The sequence below is a fragment of the Pan troglodytes genome, chromosome 13 (genome assembly GCF_028858775.2).
Source record: "Pan troglodytes isolate AG18354 chromosome 13, NHGRI_mPanTro3-v2.0_pri, whole genome shotgun sequence".
NCBI lineage: Eukaryota > Metazoa > Chordata > Mammalia > Primates > Hominidae > Pan > Pan troglodytes.
Window position 1 is genome coordinate 68,170,661 of NC_072411.2, and position 25,173 is coordinate 68,195,833.

At 36.6% G+C, this 25,173-nt stretch overlaps 1 long non-coding RNA gene across 3 annotated transcripts in view; it reads left to right on the forward strand.

Annotated features, from left to right (window-relative positions):
• The first annotated feature begins 1,275 nt into the window (after positions 1-1,275).
• LOC104005249 (uncharacterized) overlaps positions 1,276-25,173 on the forward strand; it is a 145,440-nt gene continuing 121,542 nt past the window's right edge. The window contains exons 1-2 of one of the 3 annotated variants that reach the window (XR_008546809.2): positions 1,276-1,825; positions 23,566-23,737. This is a non-coding gene — a long non-coding RNA (uncharacterized LOC104005249). Of the gene's footprint in view, positions 1,826-5,863; positions 5,996-23,565; positions 23,738-25,173 lie in introns of those variants that run through there. The other 2 variants (XR_002942742.3, XR_001716065.3) reach the window with 2 other exon arrangements.

A 25,173-nucleotide genomic window follows, 5' to 3' on the forward strand; every position in this document is an offset into this window, starting at 1 on the left:
TTAATCAACTAAATACAGCATACAATTGTAAGTGATATATTTTCATCATAAATAATCAATGTGCTGCTGTTAATATGGTTAATAGAATGAAAAGTACCTTCAGGGGAATTTATTTTACTATCACTCATTTTCATTCCTTTAATTTAATTTTTAAAATGCAAGAAATTTTAGATACTTTAAAACTACCTGTTTACCTAGAAAGTATGTGCTAAGTAACCTACCTAATGCCAGTCATCACTGAGAGACACCAAAACAAATGATTGATAGTTAACTTTCCATTTTGCTCTTTGAGATCACGTAGACAGTTTATGCAGACTTTACTTTCCTAACTCATGTCATCCTGTCCAAGGTACTGAACTTCGCTTGCCAAGGACACACAGGAAGATAAACCCTCTCAAATGTGCTACATTTGTCTTCAACTTTTTAAATATCCATCTATTTTTTAGATTAGATGCCATCTGTTGTATTATCGTATCTGGTTAAATCTTATTAAAATTCCTGGCCAATATATCACTCTGCTGCGGCAATCTTACCCTGCTACCTCTCTAGGCTTTTCTGCAGCATTCAATAAAGAGCCTGCTATTTTAACTAATTGCTGAGGCAGGACACAGTGTGAGAGTCTAAAACAGAATCAGCGCTATATCGTTTCTACTTTTACCCACAGAGTGAACAACTGTTCATATCAAACCTGGAATCATCCCTTCAAGTCTCCTAAACACAGCACAGTTTGAGCCAATGCAGTTAATCCACCCTCCTTCAGTGCTAGTGTCGAATGGCGCTTTTGCTGCAGTATTCACCTTGAAACTAAGTAGGCAGGATTCATTATTTGTTGAAGTCACCTAACTGCCAGTTTATTCTTATATGATCACAAACAATCACAACAGAAGACAAATACAGGCATATATATAACTCACTTACAAGGGAAGCAAATTTGCAGCCAGAGACAAGGGCAACGTAACAGCCAAGAACTGCAGTAAATCTCTTTGAGCTAATAGCCACCTCTAATAATGCTCTCCTACAACACCTCCAATCAAATAAATTGTATTCAGAGTTTAAATATCAAATCAACATTCATTCCTTGATGGTTACAGATGATGTCCGATAAGCAAATTTGAATTTATGATTTATTTACTCCTTAAGTGTCTCAAAGCCAGGATTACTGGAAGACTTACTATGCTTATTCAAGCATGCTGACAGAACTGTAATCTCAGTAATTTCTCCCTGCACCTCTCAGCATGACTGACAGGCATCTGCCAAGACTGTAGTACATAAACTGCTGAAACATGCAAAAATATTTACCCCCAAAAGATGTAGTAAAAGCTCAGCTTCCTCCAGCTTCCATAACCCCTGAAGTGTTAATCTGGAGGAACAGTTCCATGAGTTTCCACAGGCCAGCAGTGTGTCTCCTACACTTGACCTAGACAGCCTTACATAACGAAGCACCAGTGCTGGGGAGCTCTCTGAATGTCATCACCAGCAAGAGCAAGAAGTATTGGCAGCAGCAGGCAGCCAGGCAGGCTGGGAGTTTGCATGGAAATCATGAAGTCTTTCTTGTCTTCCTCTTTTGAAATATTTTGGAAGGCGAGTTAAGAATAGCTCAGAAACTGGTCTCATTCTTTTTGTGGGAAGAATGACCAGAAGCATAAAAGCTAAGTCTTCCAGCAAGTGCAAGACACCTCTTTCGGTGTTTGCAGTAAACCTAACAAGAATGAATTGCTATCAGTAAAGTCCTGTACCATGACACCTAAAAGGAAGGAAATGGTAAAGCAAAGTAATAACTCAAAGACAGTCACCGAGGGCTTTTGTCCACCTTTAACTCATTGTGGTGAGTAGAGGGAAATATGTATATATGTAATGAGATAATTATTGGGGGTATGAGTTGTTTTGCAGGATGGTAACTAAAGGATTTGTAAAGAGTGTTTATGTTCCTTAAAGATCTTGTTTGTGAGCAAGGTAATAGGATATCAAATTCAGAACGTGATGGGTTAAACTGGTTGTGTTTAATGTATTTCAACTTCTGAAATTCTTATGCAACTAATAAGAAAGCAGATATCTGCCTATGGTGGGTTGCAGATAAATGTCAGATGTGTTAATTAATTACTTCTATTGTCTACACTGAAAAATAAGATCTTAATTTTAGCTTTCAGATTTTGCATATAATCAATCTTTTAGACTCTGAAAATAATTTCTTATAATGGAGCAAGGGGATTGCTGTGCTTTTGAGATAATCTGTGTTAGACTTACTCCTAGATATCTGGGGGATAATGTGAACAGCAAATTTAAAACAATGTACACTCCATCTAATTTTCTTTCAATTATCCCAAATGTGTGCAATGCAAGTTATGCTTTTAAAAGCTAGAAATAATAAAACCAGTCTTCTATTCTGATTTTGAGTATGGTGATATAGTATTATTAATAAAAGATGACATTATATTGTGTAATTATATATAAAATTGTAGTTTGATATGAGTTGTTGGCTAATATGTATAATTCCTGAGGTAACAGAAAGAGAGAAGGAACCACGCATCATTTAAAAATAATCTTAATGTTCTGCTCTTAGCTGGGAAACCTATCTGCTAATGCATCACCCTAAGTAGAGTGAGGAAATAAGAGAATTTACATCTATGAGGGAACACAGTGATCTAATTCCAACCCATTACTTAACTCATAAGGAAACTGAGGTAGAAAGAAGTTAGATGATATACCTGACATAGAGGAAGAGGTGAGTGAAAAATGGTTTTCCTGACACTAACTTGTTATTTTGTCCCCTATACTGCAATGAATAATTGTCTTTTGATACTGGAGTAAAGGCTTGATGTACAGTGATTTTTTTGTATCATACAAATGACAGGAAAAAAAGTGGAGTAGTACTAAATATCTGCTTTTAGCAGTAGTCTGATTTTGGAAAAACAAGTTCTGTACTGATTGGAATGAGAAACTTTCTTCAGTTATTTCTCACAACAGTAATGAACACATTGGTGCAAAATTTAATTAAATATTCAATGATGAAATTGTGTTCTGAACATTAAGCTATGTACACCAATTTGTTGGCTCAGATCCTTTTATTTTATTGATGTTGATTATGGTGCTAGGCTTCTCTATCCCTTGGAGAGCTAATGTATGTGAAACAAACAACCCTCAGGAAGCAAAGAACTGGAAAATAGAATGTTTTTAAAAAATATTCTGTCTTATTCTTTTCAAATAAACTAAGCCTTTTGTAATCAGGTGTGTGTTTTTCATTCTTGCATCCCTGCCCCTAGCACAATGCTTTCTGGGCCTCCAATAAGTGTTTGCTGAATGAATCAATGGAGGGATGAAAAGTATTCATAATGTGTCCCTTCCTGTATGGGAAGTGCATAGAGTATGGCCTAGTAGAGTTATTTGGAGGAGTCATTTTAAGAAGTGTATAAAAATGTTTTACTAATATATATCAGTTTAATAATTGCCAAAGTAAATGAATGCTTCTGAAATGCACGTTTGGAAACTGTTAAAAGATTTTTTTGGCACATTCTTCTAATTGGATCAACTTGGTATAGGTTTGGCTGCTTGTAAGAGATAATCAAACATATACTAACTTAACCAAAATAGAAGTTTGTTTTTCTTAAGTGACATTAGTCTGAAGGTAGGACTTCACAGTCTTCAGAGGCCTAAGCTCATTTTTCTTCCTCTCAAACATCCTCAGCTTGTGACTTTCATCCTTCTATTTGTTGCTTCATGGTCTTGAGATGGCTGCCTCACTTCCAGCATCCTAACTACACGCTAGGGAGAAGGATAGGAAGACCAAAAGGCATAAGACACATGCCAGCTAAATCAGGTTCCTCCAAGAGCTTTCCCAAACCCCCTAGAGATTTTAACTTATAGCCTATGGGTCATAACTGTGAAAAATGGCTGCTCCCTCCTGCAAGGGAATGTGGAATCACTGTGTTTTTAGCTGAGCCCATTGCCACCCCTAAATAAAGTTGGGGTTCTGTTTTTAAGACAAAGGATGTATTTCCCCCATATCCATTTTCCATTAATATATAGTTTTGGTTACTGGTAAAATCTTTAAAAATTCAGTGTGATTGGTTAGTCTAAGCTGATTTGTATTCCTAAAGAGCAAAAAGTCTCCTCATTTTATATCTGAGCTTTCTATGGAAAAAAATTATCCTACTTTTAGAAGAGAATGTTACTTGGGAAACAGATGGGTTTATAACTATATTGTAGTCAGATAGATGTGAAGAGAAAACTGTAGACAGACTTTTCATAATGAAAAATGAAAATAATCCCATGCCCTATTTCATCTCACATTCACCCTACAAAATAAGGTTGTCTGAAGTTTTTTTTCTGAAAAGATTCTGACTGGAAGAATAGATAGGCATTGAATTAAAGCTTCAACCTTTGGAATCTCTTCAATTACTAAGCAAAATTTTATCTCACTAATTTAGAAAGGAGGCCTTTAATGAGTTTTTTTTTTTTTTTTCCTTTCTTTTCCACTTGTTATCTTGCTGGAGTCAGCTACACTGAATAGCATGTGGCTCCCCCTGGCTGGTCCATGGAAGGTCTTTGTAAGTTCTCCTAATTCAGTCTCAACAATGCCTCTGTAGACCAGAATCTGTTCTTCACATTGGCAAAAGAAATAATTTGAAAGGTCCTAGAACATGATAGTCCCTCTATCCAAAAACTTACTTTAGACTTGGAGAATGTTTATGGGCAGGCTGGAATAGCAGCTCTCTAATTTTAGAGGAGCAAATGATGGTCTTCTTAGTGTCTATTAAACCCAATTTTTCTATGGAAGATAGTTGACTTCTGAATCCAGATCGCCATCACCTTGGAATATCCTATTCAAAACCAATTGCATATTACTTCACTAAAAAGCTCTACTTCACTAAAAAGCTTCATAGAACATAGTATTCATTTCACCCTCTTAAAGAAATAAATAGGGAAAATTCTTTGTCAAAAATCAGACTATATCAAGACTAACTGGAGACTGCAATATTAAAAAATGCTTAGTAACTGGCAGGTATAGATTTTGTAAGTCACAAACTCAAGGTAGAACAAAGTATTAACTTTCATCATTTTTTTATAAATTAATTTGGTTTATATTCTTTTTTACCTAATTGTGGAAAATCTTATTTAATTATTTGTGAGCCCACTGAATGACATTCTGCTTTTTCAGTTATTTCATGTTGAATACACTAAAATGTGAGATATTTATTTTTGCCCTTTATATTAATTGGAACAACCCTTGTTTCAGCAACAAATACACTCCCAAATCTTGGTGGCTTGATACAATGAAATTGTATTTCTTGCTCATGAAAAGTTCTACGTGGTTGTTCCCAGTTGGCAGGTGGCATTCCTTGTGATCATTTATGGATTCAGGATTCTTCAGTCTTGTGGCACCTCTTGCTTCTAGGTACTCAGAGTCAGCTGATGATGGAAAAAGACATCATGAAGAATTACACCTACCTCTTCAGCCCAGAAGTGACACACATGGCTGGCTTATATTTCAATGGTGAGAAATAGTCATATAGCCCCGTTAGATGCAACGGAAGGCTGAGATATTCCCCTAGCTGGGCAGCCACTTCCTAGAAGGCAACATGAATTTTGGTGGTCACCAAGCTGTCTTTGCCTACCTTTTATCTTTGCAGTTGAAGCAATTTAAAAACATATGTTATCTTTTTGCCAATTATTGTTTAAAAATTAGAGAACTGAGAGGATTTAATTTTAGGGGGGAGTAAATTCCATTATGTTGGTGCTATGATTGATTCTATTTTGCACATACTTTTTCTTCTACTCACAGAGCCAAGAGAAACTTCAGTATAGATTTTCCAGTTGTTACATCATAGTATCTAGGATTCCAGTCTCTTTTACATTTTAAACAAAGCATCCTAAATTGCAACAGTTCTACATACTAGGAGGAGCATGGATGATCAATATGAACTTTAAAAGGGTTATTTCTGAACCCATTCTGATGGTAGCATCCAGCTAATATCCAGCTAACATTTCTGTATTTCAGGTAGGATATAAGACGGCACAAGGAGAAAGGGGTAGAGTCTATATCAAGAAAGAAAGCTGGTTGTGGTGGCTCACACCCACATCCCAGCACTTTGGGTGGCCAAGGTGGGAGGACGGCTTGAGCCCAAAAATTTGAGACCAGCCTGGGCAACATAAAGAGTTCCTATCTCTACCAAAACAACAAAAAAAGTCAGGCATAGTGGTGCATGCCTCTGGTCCCAGTTACTTGGGAGGCTAAGGTGGGTGAATTATTTGTGCCCAGGAGTTCAAGGATGCAGTGAGCCATGATCACGCCACTGCTCTCCAGCCTAGGTGACAACAGAGCAAGACCCTCTCTCTCAGTAAAAAATAAATTTAAAAAAGTTCTCATAAATCCTTAGTTAACATCTTACTATGTATCTAATTGCCTGGAATTGTTATATGGCTATTTACAGCAGCAAGGGAGGAGGCTGGAGAAACATAGCTTTTAAATTGGATTCATAGATGTTTCAAACAAAACTCAGTTCTCTTGGTAAGGAAGAAGGAAGGAAAGATATGTGGCAGGCAACTAACAATTTCGGCCTCAATATTAACAGCCCAATTAATCAGCCTGAAGTGATTATAAACTTGTTTTACACTTTCCAGAGGATTTAGTATTGTGGGTGTGGGTGTGTGTGAGACAGAGAAAGAGAGAGAGACATACACACACACACACACACACACACAGAGAGAGAGAGAGAGAGAGAGAGGAAACAATGGAAGAGACTTGATATTATAAGAAAATTGGGGATGGAGAGGACAAAGAATAAGCTCTAGAAAAAGACAATTTCAGAATATTTTGAGATAAACCCCAAATAAACGATGAAGGATATTCTAGAATAATGGAGAAATAGATTACAGTTCAATAGAAACACAAAGTGGTCTGAAAAATATATCACTGGAGCAGATATGTTTATGATTAGTGCCCTGTGTTGGAACTGAGAAGGACGAGGCTCAGGCAGGATGCTGTCCTTAGTAATAATGCCTGAGGAATCTGCTTATTCCAAGTGATCTATTTCATAAGGGAGCTGAGGAAAAGCAACTGTTCTTTAGTGATTCCACAATCCAAAGTCCAGTTTGTCTATCTAAATATATGGACAATAAATAAAAAGATCAAAGAGGATGTTTTACCAGACAGGCCAGCTAATGTGGTGACTAAGGTGGGTGGCCAACACGGATGAGGTCCTCTAGCTCTAGTCAGTGTTGGGGTTTTGAGTGTCAGTTGCTGTTTTACACTACATATGTTGCTTTGAATCCGACATCTAGCAAGAAAGAGGAAGGGAAGGGGGGGAAGAGAGAGAGAGAGAGAGAATGTTAATTGGTGTTGAGGATGAACCCCTAGGCAATCTAGAAACTGCTTTCATTTAAAAGAGTTATGTAACCTAGTGTTTAATGAGTCAGGGTTTTTGTAGATTTATAATTTTGCCTTTCTGCATTTTTCAGTCTTGGATTCTCTTCTGAACCTGCAGGGATATGTACAAAGTAGGTGTTCTACTTAGTCCAGGAAGAAGCACCCCCAAAATTTTCTGTTCTCCTTACCAGCTGCCTGACTTCGTTATGCACACGCACACCCACCACTAGAACTTCTCAGTTTTGAAATTAAAAGAGAATCATCTAGGTCAGGACATGAGTGTGGATGGGAGGATGCAGGGAGGCAGGCAACTGGAAAGAAGGAAGAGCTAAGTGTTCAATTTTTGTCCTTTCTGGCATTTTCTCTTTTCCATGTTGGTTTCCCAAGTGAGATCTCAGAACATACAGTCCCTGGTTAACTCTCCAGTACATTAGATTATCTCTGATTTCACCCTAAAAGGCCTAAATGGCTGGCACAAATGTACTGTCGTTTCTTTTCTGGGATCCCCACATCTAATTTTTAGTCAATCTCCACATAGTTAGCTTTCTCAGGAACTCCCTTTTAGATCTGTGGATAAGTCTCAGACCAGATCAAGAGTTTACTTTTACACCCACTTATTTTGGCCAGTGTTCTAGTATCATTGAATTGCTTACAGGCATGAGAGATCTTTATGCTATTTCAAGCCTCTGTGAATATGCTCAGGCTGCTTTCCGTCAAGGGCATTCATCTTCCCTCGTTCCACCAAGACCTGGCTTCACCATTCCATCCTCAGTCCTTTCCCAAAAGTCAAAGGACACTGATACACTACTAAGTATCAATTACACCTATTATTGATTAGGTTTAAGAACCAGTTCTTTCAGACTGCTTTTCCTGATTCCTCTACCCCCATCTTAGTGGAAAGGATTCCCGCTCACTGGGATGGTGCTGTGGACTATAATAAAATTCTAATGTGCTTATACTTTGTTAAACATATTTGCCTATATGTCACCAATCTCAAGTAATTAGCTAATTATTTGCAAGCAAAGATTGTGGATTATTCATCTTTGAATTTTCAGCACCTAAAACAGAGCCTTACAAGAACACAGTATGCATTCAACTATAGTTCTTTGCCATTAAAATTGTAATTATTGATAGAAATGAAGATGAACCCTATCTATTTTAAGAAAGCCAAATACATGCAAGCATAGATTTATTGAATAGAAAATACTAGGGATAATGATATGTCCTATAAAAAGATGCTCACTTTGTAAGAGATCACCAGGTTATCATAGAAAATATCATCTAAAAATTATCTTTACACTCAGTTCACTCCAGAAAAAAAATATTTCTTAAAATAAGCAACATCAATACTTCAAAAATCCAATTGAAGGCAATTGTTTGTTTTTATAGTAGCAGCTCCAGTTTGACTATTATCTGCCTATTTTATTAAATCCATGTATAAGAATTTAAAATTACCTCTCTTTTGAGAAGCTAGACATTGGTAGTCTATTTTATAAAATACCCTAAAAATTATAGAAATGACATGTAGACTTTATGACATATCTTTAAATTCAATATTTTTGTCCTATATTATATATGATGTTTTAGTTTCTCAAAACTCTGACATTTGATGTATTATTTTATTGCTATAGCAATCCCGTAATAGGTGTTGAACATATTTCATGACTCTATCCCACAGTTCCCTTTAAAAAAACATGGAGGAAGAGTGCACGTGACTCTTCCCAAATCTCACAGTTAGATTACTGACTGTTCCCTTCTAATTTATTTACTTACTTTTGGAATTTATGTTTGCCCATGATAGGCCTCCATTCTGTTCAATGTGCTCAGTACATTTATTAGTGTATCAGCAATTCAAGCAGTCAACAAACACTTCTTCTGTGTCACCCTTTGTTTATTGTTTCTGCAAAATCTTCAGGCATTTTTAGTCAGATTTTCAAATTAAGCTATTGTACTTTCAACCCAGCTTTAGCAGTGCTATACTCAAATAGCAAATCTTAGCTCCCTCCTACATTTTTGTGTTAATATCTATGAGTACATAGAACTCTAAACCAGCAGAGTGCTCTCTGCTTAAGGCCAGAGTTCTCCTGGAGGTGGAGAACTAAGGTTATATTTTCTGTACTGCTTAATCCAGACCGAACTTTTTCTGTTTGTTCTTTTGGCCTCATCTCTTTCCCAACCCCTCTTCGCAGCCCATGCCCCTCACTGCGCTCCCAGGTTTTCAGTTGAAGAAAAGACCTGGAAAAATTAGATAACTTGCTTGAGGTCACAAAGCTAGTTGGCAGCAGGGCTTGGCCAATGAATAGGATTTCTTGACTAGAGTCAAATAAATGAAAAATCAATATAACTGAAATGAACAACAAACAATCAAGGTTTGTTTTTGTGGATACAGCTGGATTACAAAAATTTTAAAATGTATTCCACTTAGCAAAACCTCTAAACATGTTCTTTATAGTGACAATATATATTCTGAGACTTCCTCTTCTTGTTCTTGTAAAAGAAGTTGATGAGAACGTTGGGCTAATGGCAGATAAATGTGAATCATAATTTATATTTGTATAAGTATGTCAATAGTTTAGAAAGATTATTTGATCCTCTAGAAGCTTGGATTCTTACCAAATCCATGTGAGGTGGCGCTATGGTTTGGATATTTGACCCTCCAGATCTCAGGTTGAAATCTGATTCCCAATGTTGGAGGTAGTGCCTAATGGGGAGGTGTTTGGGTCATGGGTGGATCCCTCATGAATGGCTTGGTGCTATCCTTGCAGTAATGAGTGAGTTCTCATGCTATTAATTCCCAGAGAGAGCTGATTGTTAAAAAGAGCCTGGAACCCTCTGCTCTCTCTTGTTTTCTCTCTTACTATGTGATCTTTGCACACACTGGCTCCCCTTCACCTTCCACCATGAGTGGAAGTTTCTCAAGGCCCTCACCAGAAGAAGGTGCCAGCACCATGCTTCTTGTACAGCCAGCAGAACCATGAGCCCAATAAACCTTTTTTGAAAAATAAATTACCTACCCTCAGGCATTATTTTATAGCAACATAAAGAGACTAAGACAGGCGAGTAAGGCAGTCATTTACCTGATTCCATGCTCCTGTTAAGATGGAGCCCAGGATTCATTCCAGGTAGTGGAACCCTGCGTGTTGCACTCTATGCAACATTTCACACTGTAGGATTCTACTAACCCAGTGCAGTGCTACAAGGATGTGAGGTGAAAAATAAGAGAGAACATCAAATTCTAACCCAACCCTGCCACAGAGAATCTCTGTTACCACTCAGGCTCCCACTTTGAATTTTGAAAGTGAAGATCATGATTTCAAAGATGGGCTCAGACTTGTGAAATCTAGTGATGAACAGATATTCAGAAATGCCAAGCTCTGATATTATTGTGAGTAACAATTAGTTCCCAGATGATTTTTATTTTGGGGAAGAAAATCTCAGAAGTGATTAGTCAACTAGCCGAACAGCTGCAAAAGTCTTCATATTTGAAGACATTGCCCTCTTTTCAGAGGACAGGCAATAGAGCTCCAAATGCAAGCAGATTTTGCACACACTAGGAATTACTCTGTCAGCAGGCTTAATTAGGTAGAAAAAGTTTCCTCTGATTCCAATAGTAAGGCACATTATAAATCAATGACTCACAGAATTTAGAGGTTGGAGGAAACCCCGATTTTGCTATTGCCCCACTTGGCTAACTTAGCAAGTACAGAAGAAGATGGAATTTGACTTCAATTAGTGTTCCTTTTAAAGAAAAAATATTTCTAGAACACACCCAATCTTTCTTTAGTAATGTAAAACATTTTAAATTTAACACGTTAGTGGTTTGACGTTTAATATTTTGAGCCCTAATGAATTCTGTTTTATTTAATAGACAATAACATCTGATATATTATACTTATGAATGCTTAAAACACGTAAGTTAGGCCATTTTTTAACACAAACTTATTATACAGAACAAAGCAGAAAAAAATATCACTTATAACACCACATGCTGACCATATTCTCTCTATAATCCTGGTTCCTTAGCATTCAGGGCAAATTTTGTAGGGGAAAGTGGGACTAATGATATTTTCCTCAGGGAATTGTTGTAAACTTTACTGGGAAAATATATGTTAATAACTGGCACATGATAGGTGGTCAGTAATGTTCATTTCTAACCTTCTTGCTGCCCTCATGTAAAGACAGGAATTTTTATCCCTAGTAAGCCAAAGGAGGACTACTTTTAGCCAGGTAAATCTTCAGATTCAACTAGATTAGAAATTTTTTCTTTGAGTTTTTTTTAGAAAATTCTTTTGTATTATGATTTATCTGTTAAAGGAAAGGTAGGAAGGTTGGAAGTGTTCCTTATTCATATAGAAAGCCCACTTGCAGTGTATGTGCTAGCCAGTGATCCACTGATTGATTGAGCTTCCCAAGTATCCTTACTTCTGATGTACTTAGCCATCTGCTGTGTCCAGCTAACCCTAGCTAAGAGCAAGGAATATTCACTGACCACCCAGTTCTTCTTCTCCTTCTCCCCCCATCTTCTAGAAGTAAGCACTCAACTCAATCCTTGTGGATAATTGAAGGTCTGGGAAATATATAACATGGACAATATTACACTGTATGATCAGTGTTGTATTAGGCCTTAAAAATGTAGCATATAAATTTGTTTTTGTCAAATGGAAAGACAGAATAAAACGGATACATTGGATTTTAAAGGAGAATAACACCACCTCCTTCTCTGGTGGACTGAGACATGTTTTTGGGAAAAGTGGGATTTGGATAGAAAAATGGAGGTGGGGACATCACTGAGAAGAATGTATAGTAAAGGGAAAGAGTGAACTGGTTAATCCTCCTTGAAAGAAAAAGAAAAGGAGAGGAGTATCCCAGAAAGAAGGAAATGGTCAGTTTATCTGGAGTTAAGCATTTGTGTATTATCATGATTAATCACAGGAACAGTTGCCAAGCTTTCATTATAAAAATATTCTCCAGGAGAATTCATCAAGTTCCATTGCCTATTAATTTCTGTCCATGCATTTTATTTGGCATCTTCAATGACAGAGGACACTTTTTAAAAAAAGAAATGAAGACAAAAGAAAAAGTTCATTAGAGAAATAATTTATGTGTGATATTTAAAAATTAAGCCACGTCATCATCCTAAGAAAACTACGAGACTTTAGTTTTAGTATAAACTTGCAGTGTGTTCTTGAGATTTCTAAATATAAGGCTTAACATTTTTTCCTTAATACACATCGATTTGGCATCTCATATGTATTATTTATCAGGAAATTATAAAACAAAGTAAAATGATGTTTTACTAAAATGCACATCATTTTTAGATATGGGATTTTAAAACTTGATTTATAATCGTACTTTTACCATGAAATACTCTTTTGTTGTATGACCTTGAATACATTTCCCATCTGTGAATCTGTGTAATCATGTACAAAAATAAATGAGACAAAACCTAAGTGCATTTTAACCTCTTCAAATTGTAAAAAGTGTATAATATTACGTTTTCAAAAGAAAACACAATCTTTTTTTATTTATAGCCTTTTTGAAAACCGTGTTAATAATAAACAGAATCTGCAAAGTTCAAATCATTTTTTTTTTTTGTTAGGTGGCATGAGACTTTTTTTAGGACTACAAACCAGCATCTAGCCTAGTTAAATCTTAATTTCAAAACCAACTTCCTAAAGAAACTTAATGAGATAAAGGAAGATTTTAGAAGGAGATCTTCTTTCTGTTCCTGGTGGGGAATAGCAAGGACTCCTGAAATATGTATAATTTAACACTGATAACAGCACAAGGCTTAGCAGTTCCAAAGTGTATCACAGATAAAATCACACTTGACCTAAATGACCTTATAAAAGCTAATGTTGTATTCAAGCCTCACCACTGAAACTGGTAAAAGTATGGCTCTCTTAGGAATGTGTGCTATCTTCCATGTGGAGGACATACCCACTGAGGGAGAACTGCTGATGAATGGTTACTCCACTTCTGAGCATAGCCAAAGAGTCCCTCCGGTCAGGTTATCATCTCTTCTCAGTTCCTCAATAGGAAGACTGAGCTCCAACTCTGAATCAAAGTGAGTTAGAGAGAACATTTGCAGATATAAACTAGCTCAGACTACTGATTAAGCAGACTACTGATTAAGCATTACTGTTGCATCTCTAGCAATAGAAGTGATGGTTTGTGTGTTTTTCTTTTTTAGAATCCCTGCAAGAAAGCCTATGGCAAGTTTCTGCATATTCCTGGTTTCTCGCAGCCCTGAGAAACTCTTTCAGACATTTTCTTAAGCCTGGGACCTATATGGGGATGAAATTCTAGCCACACATGAATAAATAATATCAGTGCTAATAGTGCATACACTTTTTGTTGTGAGGTAATTTTGTCCTAAATACCAATTGCTATACATTTTTAATTTCCCAGAATAAATCAAACTTTGCTTTACACAGTGGCTAATGAAAGAGTAAGCCCTTATTCTGTTTTTCCATTTGACAAAAACAAATTTATATGCTACATTTTTAAGGCTTAAGAACATAGAAGACTCTCTATTTCCCAAAGTAGATGTGAATTTTCTAGTTTCCAGTACAACTTTTTAATATTTAAAGTTTAGATTATGGAAACCAAAATAAAGCTATGATTTTACAAAACATAATTCATAATAAATCTTTATTCCAAATCATTTGTAGTTAACAATAATATAGTGAAAAAATCATAGGAAAACTCAGACAGATCTGGAGTGAGATTCTGGCTCTACCAATTAATAGTATTATGGCTTGCAGAACTTGCTTAAATTTCATGAGTCTTTGATCTTATCTGTTAAATGGAGATGATATTCTAAAATCATAGGATTGTAAAATAAGATAATGAGGTAATGTGTTCAGCATATCAAAGGCGTTCAGAAAATACTACTCTTCTTTTGCACTGTCCTTAATCAAGTTGAAAGCATAGAGTGGGAATTTAATGAATGCATCACTGAAAAACAAAAACAATAAAACCTTTATGATTTTATCCTAGGCCTTCTATTTTTCTCACTTTATAAACTTCTAGGCCATATTGATCACTTTGTTGGATACAGTTACCACCTATGTGCTGATGGTCTCCAAATTCCTATTTCTGGTTCAAATACATTTCCTGTGCTCTAGACCCTTATGTGTGCTTTTTAGTATATGTCTCTGTTAAACTTACTTTAAATTCAACATTTCCAGAGCTGAGTTTCACATTCACACAATTGCACTCCCTCCTACCTTTAAAAAAATACAATGGCAAACAATCGGCTTTCTCTTGCTTTGTTTCCTAGCATAGGTGCCAAAGCCAGAAATTTGGGATACAACTTAGACTACTCCCTGTCTAAATTTTTTACATTCAGTCATTAAGTCCTGCCCCTTCTACTTCTTTCAGGTCCATTTAAAACTCTCCATTCTTCCTGTCACTACCCCAATGCAGGCCACCACAATCTGTTGCCTGGATTTTTGCAACCAATTTTCAGCTAGTCGGTCTGCCTCTAGTCATGCTTCTCTCCAGTCTATTGCTCATATTACAGCCAGAAAGACCTTTCTTTCTTTCTTTCTCTTTCTTTCTGTCTTTTTCTTTCTTTCTTTCTTCCTTTTCTTTCTTTCTCTCTTTCTCTCTCTCTCTTTTTTACAGAGTCTCGCTCTGTTGCCCAGGCTGGAGTGCAGTGGCACAATCTTGGCTCACTGCAAGCTCCGCCTCTCGGGTTCACGCCATTCTCCTGCCTCAGCCTCCCGAGTAGCTGGGACTACAGGTGCCCACCACCACTCCTGGCTAATTTTTTTGTATTTTTAGTAGAGACGGGGTTTCACCATGTTAGCCAGGATGGTCTCGATCTCCTGACCTCATGATCCGCCCGCCTTGGCCTCCCAAAGTGCTGGGATTACAGGCGTGAGCCACCGCGCCCGGCCCCCAGAAAGACCTTTCTAAATATAAAACAGGTTGTGTCTCTTCCATGGCTAAAGCCCAGGCCTTTCATTGTCATAACCTGATTTATTAAGACATATCTTTAACATGCTTTATTTACAATGAGGTGCACTTTCTAGATGCTACCCTCACCCACAGGAACTCAAGCATTCATTGTGGTATTGCAGCCAAGAGCTCCCAATTGTGTCCCTTCCTGGGACTTTTCCTAGGCAGAAGAGGACCTGCTTGCCCAAGGTCACGTCCTTCCTGGTGGGCAGCCTATATAGACTATGTCCAATGCATGCACCACTTGGGGTATAAAATTCTAGCCCCCATCCCAAATGGGAACAACTCTGAAGGTCCATTCCAATGTCAGAGTTCTCCATGAAATTGTCGGAATCCTTTGTTGCGACTATATTATAGCCAAATTTCTGCCCCTGCACTTACAGAGAGAAGGTGAGCAGTTGGCTTTCATTGTTTCCCCACAGGTGTAGACCTTGGAAGCTCTCCCCGTAAACATCCCATGTGAAAACCTCAACCTCTGAGTCTGTTTCCAAGAGACTCTGCCTTTGACTCAGGACTTTAGACTTTTCTATGGACTATTTAGCATTTAAGCATCACACTGCATCACTTCTTCCCTTTGCATTCTATATTCTGCCCAATCTGAGCTAATTTCACTTCTTCAAATATATGGTGCTCTACCTGTAGGCCTTAGCACTTGTCCTTTCTTCTATCTGAGCACTCCCCTACCTCACTCTTCTGGTTTCTGCTTTACTTGTTTCAGGAGGCTCAGACCCAGGTACTAGTTAAGCGCCTCTCCTTCGTGCTTTCCTGGTACTTCCTTCTTTAGAGCACTCACCACTTGCATGTTGTATTGGCCATTTCTAGGCTGTATTATTGACTGGCTGTAGGCTCTGTGAGGAAAGGGAATTGTTCGCATTATATCTTAGTACATTTCACAAAGTTTGGCAAATGCTAGTCTCTCAAAAATATTTGCTGAATGACTGAAAGGGTGAATGATTTATTTAAGACTGGATTTACATTGGTTGTAATTAAGAAATTTATGGAAGAGGAATTTACATGTTTATTTAAGAATGATCATGCACATTTTGCTTGAGAACTTTAGTCTTTGTTGAATATATGTGTGAGTGCTTATATGTTTGTGTATTAATTCAGACACAAATAATCATTAGCCCACATATTATTCAAACACAGGTATTAAAACAAATCTTATAATGCATAATCCTTCATAGGAGTTGCTCAAAATGTCAATTCAGTTTCTGCTAAGAGCTTAGTTTTAACTATATTAATTGTATTTTTAAAATAGCTCTTCCATTAAAACCTGGCTTTAGAAAGTGTCAGAACTTATAGTTGTACTCTTTTTCTGCTCTCCTTCTGCTGTTCCTAACAATAGGTTTCTGGGAAATTAAGGGCCAAAATAGATAAAATCCTGTCAAGGAGGTTATACAGTGGTCCAGGAGATTAAATGGCCCAGTAAAGATGTTTGAATTAGTATGTCCCTAGTCTTATGTTATAAAATGGAAAAAAATAGGAAATTATATATAAATGCCATCCTCCAACCTGATTATCACAGTTGGGTTACCTAGAAGCAGGGCAGATTCTTGTACCAAACACCAGTTGGATTTTGAGACATCAGATGCTCCCCTAGGGAAAAGGGAAGGACTTTCTACGCATTTCTAGGTGACAAGGTTGTTCCTATTGGCCTATGGCAATTTTACAGAAGAGGGGAAGCTCTGAGCTATTGATATCAACATTGACAGGAGGGGGAAATCTGCACACTGTTCTAATAAAGGGGATTTAAATGGAGACCAACATACATTATGCTATTCCCATGCCTCTGTGCTGTGTCTTTTGATAACTACAGCCTATTCATGCTAATTGCTGGCTCCCTTATTTAGACTTTGGATTAGTCAAGGTTCTCCAGAGAAACAGAACGTATATCTATGTATTTAAATATCTATTTATTTATTATTGATTGACTTATTATGAGATTATGAGGCTGAGAAGTCCTATAATTTGCCGTCTGTAAGCTGGAGACCCAGGAAAGCTGGTGGTGTAATTTTGCCTGAGTCTGAAGGCTTGAGAACCAAAGGAGCCAATGATGTAAATCCCAGTCCAAGCACAGGAGAAGATGAAATGTCACAGCTCAAGCACTGAGGCAGGAAAAGAAGGGCAAGTTCCTCATTCTCTCCACCTTTTGTTCTATTCAGGCCTTCAAAAGGATTGGATGCCGCTCAACCACATTAGAGAGGGAAATGTACTTCACTGAGTCTATAGGTTCAATGCTAATCTCATCCAGAAACACCTTACAGAAACACCCAGAAACAATGTTTAATGTGGACACCCCTGGACTACTCAAGTTTACATATGTAATTAACCATCAAAGTCCTTAAATTTTTCTTTTGAACAGAGATAAATCTTTACCAGAATTTTCTCCACTGGCAGAAATTATCACTAATTTTCTTAAAATGTGTAAGTAGTCTCTATATTGTTGACAATACCTTATTTCTAAATTAAAAATAGAAAATAGTGATTCTAGTCCAGGATTTAATGATAATAACATATGATTTAATATTATTAAATTTCTCATTTAGCTATGAGAAGAGAATATTCAAATCTGGCAGATTCTTACAAGATGTGTTATTAAAAACAGAAGTTATTTCCTTAAGTCTCAATATTATCCTTATTTTTAAAATACTTGGGGACACTGTTGGTGTCAGTGGGAAATTGTCACATAATTATATGTTCATTTCCAACTCAAGAGAAAAGGAATGAATTGGTAGCAAGTCTGTTAGAAGGTTCTAGAGGGAGGAAGTCATACCATAGATCCTCCTCCCATGAAGAGCTTTGCTTAAGACATTGTACACTTGTTCACAAAAATGTCAACCTTTCAATCCACACATTTGATATTGAAAGCATAAGAATTTGCCCTTAACCATGATCCCAGAATACTTATACTTTGGACCCTTGTTAGAAACTATAACATCAAATTATCTGTTTTCTGACTCTTACCAAAAGTTAGAAAAGCAGAGTTTATAAGAGGATATTTTGAGGGCATGCACTTCAGTCTTTTCAAAAGTTGTCCCACCATTATTGGATAAGCAGAAAGGTTTATCCTGGCATCACACTAGTTTTCTTCTCGCTGAGTATAGAAATTAGAAGTATACAATGGACAAATTCTGGAGACACCCACTGCAGGTTGGATTTGATTATGATCTAATTGTTTTCACTGATGTAGAATAAGAGGCTTTAGTTGAAAGCACATAAGTTTCTGCTAATAGTCTGGCCAAACAGTTGTAGTTTAAAACCAAAGACCATCTAAATATGCATCTTTTGGATAGGAGAGAAGGAAAAAAATCTAAATTAAAAATTGGCTTCAAACTAAAGTTTAGAAAGGATTTTAAGTGAGATCATGTAGTTCAAACTAAACGTACACACAAATCACTATCTAAATTGTGACTATGAATCTTAGCACACGAATTACTAAACTAGAAAGTAGTTGGACAATTCTTTGCTCTCCGGGGAGTGCAAAAACCTCCAGGCCCGTGTCCAGTGGGCTGGATGCCTGGTTAACTTCAGGCTGGCTGGACACTTGCTGTCATTATTGAAAGCCTATCAAGTGGGTCAGAGCTAGCTCTGGCAGGTGGGATCTGGGGAAGAGAGAAGACCGTGTGACCAAGTTTGTTCATTCCAGAAGGCTACTCCACCTTTGCCAAGATAAAGTATAGCTTATCTCTAGGAGGAAAAGAAAACTGTTTTAAGAATTGCTTATTAGGAAAAAAAAAGTTAGACCATTTATAGATTTTTAACAATATATTTATATTATATATAGAATATGTATGTGTATTTGTATATATGCCATATACATATATATTTTTCAAATTTTAAAGCATTTTTGTTCTTAGAGATGAAACATCTTTAAATTTTTTTATAATAAAACATCCAAGTTGACTCAAAAAGAACACTAGACCCTTAGGTTTTGTCAGAAAATGCTAAAAGTAGTTGGCTTCAGGGCTGTATTGCATGATTGACCCTTATAGTCATTTTATGTCCCCTTGTGTCATGAAACCTCAGCTGGTTGCTTCTTTAGGCTATTGCAGCTGCTGCTGACACAGGATGGTAACGGAACATTGATACTACTGCAAGAAATCTCTTGCTCTGCTCACTACTTCTGGTCTCCTATGAAGAATTGGGCCACAGGGGCAAAATCTGGCTTCTTTTGAGGCTGCCAAAACACCAGTAGGCGCAGCCCCAAAGTGAGGCAAAGTATTAAATTTCCATGGAAAAATGTTTACCATGGGGAGACAGGAGGGAAGTAGGAAGCAGCAGGATGATTTTTCTCCTTTTCCTCCACTTAGGAACACTTCCAAAGCATGGTGTTATTATATAGCCTGATCAAAGACATCCTTATGGATGTGCCTCTTCATGAAGCAGGCCAGCTTCATCATGCACTACTTGAATTTGTTTAACCTCTTCTCCAACCCACCTCACATTTCCCACTCATTTGTTGCTTTTGTGATTGCCTCAGGCTTTGTTTTCTAGTCAACCGTGGCCAAGGCTGGGGCATAATCCTTTAGCTACTGCTTGATAAAATAATTACCAAATCCTTTACATTCCAACCACATACCAACATTTCCTAACTATACTTTTTTTCCCCAGGCTTTATTATCATTGAGAAAACACTAGATACAAGCAAGAGAAAAAATGGGGAAGACTTAGTTGGAAAGTAGTACCAGTGGTTTTCTTTCATACATTTATTGATGATTTCTAATTTCTGGGTTTTTTTCTTGCATATTTTTAGTTTCATTTTTTTTTTCCTGTAGTGCAGGTATATTCTTTATTTTAAAAACTGTTAAGAGAAAGCAAGTGAAAATATTTTATGCTTCATTTTTAAATATTAGATCTATTATTTATTTTTTCTAATGTACTTTAAAATATGTTTTACAAGACGTTTTGTTTTTCACTGTGGTATCTCTCAAGTACAAAACTGGAACTTAGTAGACATTCAACAAATGTTTGAATATGGAAATGTATTGAAGGAAGCTTATGAAATAGGTATTTTACTCATTTCCAAACTATAATTTTGGTCTCAACATCTCTGCCATATTACCTCTTCTTCTATTTTAACACCCTAGTCCAAATCCCTATCATCTCTTGTCTAGACAAAAGCATCCTAATTTCAATCACTGCTTCTACACTTGTCCTGCTCCTACTCCAGCTGGCAATCAGAATAATTCGTTAAAAGTTTAAATTAAGGCATCCATAGAGGAAAAAAAGTAAAACCATCTTTTTTTTACTGAAAATGATTCTGTATGCAGAAAACCCTAAAGACTCTAACAAAAGGCTACTAGAATGATAAATGATTTTAGCAGGGTTTCAATATACCAAATCAATATCAGTAGCATTTCTATACCCCAATAACACACAGACTGAGAGCCAAACCAGGAACACAATCCCATTTATAATAGCCACAAAGAAAATGAAATAAGTGGGAAGACAGCTAACCAAGGAGGTAAAAGAGCTCTACAAGGAGAACTACAAAACACTGCTGGAAGAAATCAGTGATGACAGAAATAAATGGAAAAATGTTCCATGCTCATGGATTAGAAAAATTAATATTGTTAAAATGCCCATACTGCCCAAATAAATTTAAAGATTCAACGTTATTCCTATCAAATTACCAATGTCATTCTTCACATAATTAGAAAAAAAAGACTCTAAAATTCATACGAAACCAAAAAAGAGCCAAATTAGCCAAAGCAATACAAAGCAAAAAGAACAAAGCCAGAGGCATCACACTAGCCAACTTCAAACTATACTATAAGGCTACCATAAGTAATCAAAACAGCACGGTACTGGACAAAAACAGATACATAGACCAATGGAACAGAATATAAAACTCAGAAATAAAGCAACACACCTACAACCATGTGATCCTCAACAAGGTCCAACAAAAATGAGAACAAGCAATGGGGGAAAAACTCTCTATTCAATAAATGGTGCTGGGATAACTGGCTAGTCATATGCAGAAGAATGAAACTGGACACTTACCTTTCACCACATACAAAAATTAACACAATAGCGGTTGAAGATTTAAATGTAATACTAAAATTATAAAAAATCCTAGAAGAAAACCTAGAAAATGCCCTTCTTGACATCAGCCTTGGTGAAGAATTTATGATTAAGTTCACGAAAGCAATTGCAACAAAAACAGAACTTGACGAGTGGGACCTAATTAAAGAGTTTCTGCACAGCAAAAGAAACTACCAACAGAATAAACAACCTACAGAATGGTAGAAAATAGGCATAAACTGTGCATCAGACCAAGGTCTAACATCCAGAATCTATAAGGAACTTAAATCAATCAACAGGCAAAAATTAACCCCATTAAAAAGTGGGCAAAATAGATGAACAGACACTTCTCAAGAGAAGACATATAAGTGGCTAACAAACGTGAAAAAATGCTCATGATCACTAATCATCAGAGAAAAGCAAATGAAAACCACAATGAGATACCATCTCACACCAGTCAGAATGGCTATTATTAAAAAGTAAAAAAACAACACATGCTGGTGAGTCTGTGGAGAAAAGGGAATGCTTATACACTATTGGTGGGAATGTAAATTAGTTCACTATGAAAAGCCGTTTGGATATTTCTCAAAGAACTTAAAATAGTATGCTACCATTTGACTCAGAAATCCCATTGCTGAGTATATACTCAAAGGAAAACAGATCATTAGATCATTAGAAGTACATGCACTCATGTTCATCGCCACACTATTTATAATAGCAAAGACATGGAATCAACCTAGGGGTCCATCTGTGGTGGATTGAATAAAGAAAATGTGGTACATATACACCGTGGAATACCATGCAGCCATAAAAAATAATAAAATCATTTCCTTTGAAGCAGCATGGATGGAGCTGGAGGTCACCATCCTAAGCAAATTAATGCAGGAACAGAAAATCAAATAAGGCATGTTCGCGCTTATAAGTTAGAGCTAAACATTAAGCACACATGGACATAAACATGGGAACAATAGACATAGTGGACTAGTAGAGTGGGGAGAAAGGGAGGTGGATTGAAAAAGTACCTATTGGGTATTACGCTCGCTACTGGAATGCAATATACCCATGTAACAAACCTGCATTTGTACCTCTGTATTCAAAATAAAAGTTGACATTTTAAAAAAAGTAAATTCAAGTATGCCATTGCACTGCTTAATACGTCTAGAAAAAACTCAAGCCCCTTATCAAAGCCCACGCAATCTAGCCCCTGCTTGCCTCTGATCTTATTTCCCCGCATTCACACCAGGTTTTCTTTCCTCCAATAGGTGGCGTTCATTTCCATCTGAAGAGATTTGCACATACTGTTGCTTTTGTCTGCAGTGCTCAGACTCTGGGTCTTGAAATGACTCATTTTTGTGGTCATTTCAGCCTTACATCAGATATGACATCCTCAGCAAGGTTTTTCCCTGCAAACCAATCCAATTTAACCCTCTCCCATCCTGTTCCTTATGGTCATTTCTTCTTATAGCACCCTGGCTTCCTTTCATCCTAGAATTTACTGCTATCTGAAATTATATTGTTCATCTATTTGTTTAGCTTTTTAAGTATTTGGACATGGCTTTTGTTTCCTCACCCAGCATACAGACACTAGAATGTACACTCTGGGCAGGCGGGCATTATTTGAGTTTTGTACAGCACCTGGAACAGTGCCCTGCGTGCACCAGCCGCTGAATATATACTTGTCTCTATTGGTTAAGGTAGCACTGGTATTTTGTAATTTCCTTTTAAAGTTCTTTCATCTTAGAAATGTTATTCTGAAACCTCACACAGCTTTAATCTGAATCCAGTGAAAGATAAAGAAAAGCTAATGAAACCCTTCCTTAAGAAGTGTGCTGCATCACAAAACTAAATAATATTCAGCTATTTATTTGGGGAAAAATGGGCTAAGTAGTAAGAAGACCCTTAGGAAGAACTAACTGTTCACTGCTTAAAAATCTCACATTGTTTTGCTTGTTGATAACCTTTTTAAAATGCACATACAAATCTTTCTGGAATTTCAAAATGCATTAGTACTTTTACATTTTGTGGTCAGTGTTTTCTATGTCTAGTGAAAGTCTTCAAGTTGAGATAATCCTGGTTCAGGTTTTCTTGGAAGCAAATACTTGATATATTTCTCTATAACATAAGACTGAGTTTCCCCAAAGCAATTTCATCAAGTTAATTGCTCCACCGTGATCTAAAAGATCTTTCTTCCCCATTGCTTTTATCAGGAACTTGACATCATCAGACAGTAAATCAAGAGGTACTGACAACTGAGACTGAGTGATGGTCCCTGCCTAGGATTTGGAATCTTTGCATGAAATAGGGACTCTAGCCACCAGTGACAAAGAAGTCAGGGAGACTGCGGTCTCTAGGAAGCACTTCCAGGAAACAGGAATTCAGGTCAGTGATCAAAATTATTAATAGCTTTGGAAGCGACATTAACATTTTAGTTTCTTCTAACTTATTTGCTTGCCACTCTCCCAAAACATACAGAACTTTCATGCACCCTTAAAAATAACACAAAGTAGAATTATATATATCCCAGTTCATTGCCATGGGAATTTGCTATAAGAACAGTCTCCTTAGTAGAAATAATTTTTTTATTGTGAAACCATCACTACAAAACTTCTTTATAACGTTTTCTTTATTTTTCTGTGGAAGAAGGTGCTCTATAGACAGTCAGTAAAATTACTAGCCTTCGTATTGGTTTAATATCTGCAGATGGAATTAAGACACTTTACTGTGCCCTTCAGTCCAATGCTACCACTTCCTGGTCATGTTTAAATTGGTTTTAATTGCTTCAATGTCTGCTGATGGCAATATCCATGTTAAACAATGATTTTGGGATATGTGAAAATGCTTTTACCAATGTTTTTGTCTTGAGTCTCCAATGCTGCCTTTATGGAGGGGAAATAAGTATAAGATATTGGACATGTTCTGTGTGCACTGAAGAAAACATTTAAATGTAGTTGTTTTGGAGAAGGCATAATGTTCAGATGTCTTAATTGCTTTGTATTTTTACTTTTCTTTAGTGTACTCTGACTGTAGTGAGCTTCACTTTGCAGTACAGCACTACTTTTAAATTTCCTTTTATATCACAGCTAGTTGGTAGGAAGGAAAGACAGATATGGATCCATCTTTCTATTTAATCCTTGGAGTACCATAAAAATAAAAACTCCCTAGTCTTATTCTTTAGTCCCTTTGCTCCACAAAGTAAAATAATTTCATACACATTTGATCACTCCACAACAATAAATTAACAGGTACAAATATCATTTTTAGAAGTCAAGTTCCAGATATTTAATTAGGGATTGAAAGATTTCTGATCAACCCGTTTAATTGATGTCTGTTCTCTAACTGAAGTACCATATTTACCTATAAAAATGGAACTTATTAATTATCTTGTTTCTTGTGTTTATTTAAAAAATTGAGCAAATGCTCACTGTTTTCTGACTCTGTTTCCCCTACAAAGAAAAAAAGTACTGATATTTTTGGTCTTCACTTCATGTTCTAGTAATCTTAAATTTTTTGGCCTAGGTTTATTATACTCACTAGTAAGATAAACTATCTTGCTCAGTTCTGAGCAGCATATGCAACCACAATTATTCTTTAAAATATGTAAATACTGAGACTAGCTCTCCTCACTCTAAAATAATCTTACTTTCTCAATAACTTTTCTCTGTCTCCAAGAAGACACGAGAATTTTGGGCCCCACTGCTAACAGTAGAATAATTAGAATTTTCTTGCAGAGTAAGCTTCGTACTTACTATCCTTTAAAATAATAGAAGCAGTGAAAAGTAATGCAAGCATGAGAAATACATACTGCAGATAAATTA